Source organism: Cydia strobilella, chromosome 1 (genome assembly GCF_947568885.1).
Source record: "Cydia strobilella chromosome 1, ilCydStro3.1, whole genome shotgun sequence".
NCBI classification, from domain to species: domain Eukaryota; kingdom Metazoa; phylum Arthropoda; class Insecta; order Lepidoptera; family Tortricidae; genus Cydia; species Cydia strobilella.
In genome coordinates, this window is record NC_086041.1 from 34,178,648 (window position 1) to 34,182,792 (window position 4,145).

The window sequence follows — 4,145 nt, forward strand, 5'->3', positions numbered from 1 at the left end:
GAGACTACGAAAGATAGCGAAATCTGTTCTTAGGAACCAGGGCGTCGATTTTAGATTTAATAATAATGACATTAATTTTTTTTTACTCATACATAACTGGGAATCGAACCTGGTCAATATTCTTTTCTTTATGTAATCGCATGTAATAGTATTTGTTTGTATAATTGATCCTGAAATTTGAATAAAAAATTAGAAAAAATTGAATGCCACCATCATCTTCCTCGCGTTGTCCCGGAATTTTGCCTCGGCTCATGGGAGCCTGGGGTCCGCTTGGCAACCAATCCCAAGAATTGACGTGAGCACTAGTTTTTACGAAAGCGACTGCCATCTGACCTTCCAACCCAGAGGGGAAACTAGGCCTTATTGGGATTAGTCCGGTTTTCTCACGTTGTTTTCCTTCACCGAAAAGCGACTGGTAAATTTCAAAGACATTTCGTACATAAGTTTCGAAAAACTCATTGGTACGAAGCCGGGGTTTGAACCCGCGACCTCCATATTGCAAGTCGCACGCCATCTAAAATCGAAGCCATGGTTCCTAAGAACAGATGTGAACGCTATCTCTCATAGTTTCTTACTTCTCCCTACTGACCCATTTGGATTGATCACCCTGTATAAATTAATCTTTGGTACCTAAGTTTCTAACATAAATAAGTATTTTCTTTTATAAGAATAAGAGTATAATAATATACTTGAATTTTTAACCACTACATTAGTCCCCAGGTAGCATTTATACGTCATTATGACGCCCGTTACGTCATTACGACGTCACTTGTACGTCGTAACGTCGCTGACGTCACTTTGCTACCTGGGTCGCTATTTTGAACCGTATTTAATTTATTTAATATATAATATTAGCACTAACAGATAAACCTTACATGCTAACATTCAAATTACATTTGTCATACTAAAATTGTCTTCTACTACTTCAAATTGTCATACTAAAATGTGTATTTTCATTTGCATGTAATGTCACATGTTGCCTACCGTGGTGGTTAAAAGGCAAAATTATGGATGGTATAGAAAGGATGCCAATCTCTTATGGCAGAATTGTTGCAAAAGTGACCGCTTTCAGCTTTAAATAATAGTCCTGGTCTCTCCGGTGGCGCTAGTTAGGCTCTGGGACATGAGTCTGGGACATATAAGGCAACAAATAACCCGACCAAATTACGTAGGTTGTTTTTGGTAGTATTTCGGTATATGGTGGCGCCGCCTAATTACTGTTTTTTGATGGACACTTTTCATACATAAAGATTTGGCTCCTTTATATAGTCTCCATGAGGCAAAATGATAAATACCTGATGTCTAGGAGGATATAATGTCGAAAATAGTCGGCCAATGGTCATACACAATGTATGGACTGATGTTTATCTCACATGGCTATTTTTACGTTACGTATACGTACACATACATTTGACGTTACCCTCCCTCGCAAAAAATGGCAGACTTTTTTGTACAGCAAATTACAGACGTGGCGGCTCCGTTTGGTTATATTCTCCTACCCTGATGTAGACTAGTTATAAAATACCTATATGTGCCATTTTCAACCAAAAGGTACCACATTGTTTTATATATGTTTTAGAATCGCACACTTGGAAATATAAAAACACCACAAGAAGTTATTATCTGTTAATTAGCTTATGTCAGTTTTTATTGTTTTGCTCATTTTGTTATTACTGTCCCTCTAAAAAACATAATATGTATTTTGCATTACTGTTAACGCTCAGTAGCCAACATAATTTTTGCATGTATTGATCTATCTTATGAAGTGAAATGTAATATTTCTTTTGAGACAAATAAAAATATCTTTAACCCGATTGTCGCTTGTCAATAAGGTTGATTTCAAATTGATATGAAAATAGCGCCTTATTGACAACCGACAATAAGTACCCTTTCGATTGAGAATGGCACATATTTATATTTTAAGTAGGTATTTGTAATTTTATATCTCTAATTTCCAATAATAGTCCGCAAAACAACTGCGGAGTGTGTTGACAGTTTTAACTTTAAATCATTGTCGCACTTTGAAATATCTATTCTTAACTAATTTTTTTTTAACAAGCAGATACGTCTGCGAGCGATATATGGGGCATTTTCTATGAAAAGGGACCTTATTGTCGATGGCGCTTACGCCGCACAGCGTCGCGCGGCATTGTATTTTTATCGGAGCATCGTTAATAATGACGTAAGTGCCATCGACAATAAGGTCCCTTTTTATAGAAAATACCACATATAGTATATACTACATAAGGGAAAGGATGGAACGATTTGCTGGCAGGCTTCCGTACCTCAATTGGTTAAGAGATGCACGGATTACAGAGCGCGTAAGCGTAAGCTTTTCCATAAAAAATGTATATTCATATTTACCTGTATAATCCAATCCAGCAAAAGGAGATCAACCCTCAGAATAGTGTGCTGGTCAAACAGTCTAGTTCTTATATATTTAAATGGAAATGACCGAATTAAAAAAATCTCATCAAGACTATTGTAAAAAATAAGGGGAGATACCTACATACAATCTGCTTAATCATCCAGGTTGTATTGATTGTCGTTTTTTTTATAAAGAACATCATTTGAAATGATTAAAATATATGTATTTATCCAGTAGGCTTAGCACGAGTGCGCCGTGACGGTATCTCGCATTAGTCTTATCTCGCGCGAGATACTGTCTCATCGCACTTCCTAAACCTACTCTTAAAGGTTTACACACATTTCTGTAGGTATTTCTATAAAAAAAAAATATTATTGTTAATCCAATATACTTAAACAGCAGGTTTGCAGCCGTTTCGGTAGCTCTGATTTACCACAGTCCAATGAAAAAGGTAAAGCTAAAACAAAATCCGTACCTATTGTTTCATTAGCTTTTTAAAATAGTTTAGTTCGTAGTTAACACATTAACTGCCAGTTCTCCGCTCATAGGCGATTTCGTAAAGGGAATAGATTTCGAGGAATTGTGTAAAATTAAACCCTATCCTTTGAAACAAAGTTCAAAATAACGTGGGAAAAATATTCCCTCTGCCTTATAATGGCTTAAAGCGGAAAACCCACGTTTACGGCTACAAACGTAGTGGCAGTGAATGCTTTAAAATATGTATGATTATAGGTCTACCATGTAACTGAGGCGGCTGGTAAGAAGTTGTTATGGTCAGCTACGGATCAGTTGCGGGCTTGTATTCTAAAACTGAATAAAATTGTATAGTATAGTAGTAGTGTAATTGTAATTGTAAAAAAAAAATACAAGGTGACAAAAAATAAGTGCATTTCCGTTGCCAGGGAGGTTTTGGGATTATACTGAGCAATTTTTACTATGGGACCAATCACGAAATCGCGAAAAAAAAAATTGGCTGTTTCATACATTTTGGCTGGTCCATTTTCTATGGGAGAGTACATTTTTTTTTCACGATTTCGTGGTTGGTCCCATAGTAAAAGTTAATCAGTATAATCCCAAAACCTCCCTGGCAACGGAAATGCACTTATTTTTTAGCCACCCTGTATACAACATCACAGTATCTGCTATTTATACAAAATCACCGCGTAACTTCTTTATCCGCTGTGATAGTCCTGTAAAATAAAGTAAAAATTAGAAAATTCAATGTCGGCGAGACTTTTTGCGACCTAACCCAACGATGTCGCTATAATACGGATGTCGATTGAAATAAGCATGAAAAAACCAAAATACAAACTTAGTCTGGCAAAAAAGAATAGAAATTAAAAAGTGGCAACACTATAGTGTCGTCCCTTTCAAATCAATCTTAGAAAAACGGGACGACACTATAGTGTTGCCACTTTAATTTCTACACTTTTTTGCCAGGTTGTGTCCGTAACTTTGAGCAGCAAGAGAGCAAAGTACATTTTTGCTTCCAGTGCTAATTTTCAGTCCCGAAAGATTATATAATAGACACACGAGCGCAGCTAAATTGGCCGTACTTTTTTTAATTTGTAAGTCAATACTAGTAATAGAAGTAATATTACTAAATAAGTATTTTAGTCAGTTTCAATGGTACCTTTGTTTTAGGTATTTGGCGTTTTAAATTCTGAAACTGAAGGGCACTGCCTTCGTTCCTACTGTACCTAATGACCTATTTATAATCTGACTGAGCTTGATTTTAAATCGTTAATAATAAAATAATATGTAATATATTAATATG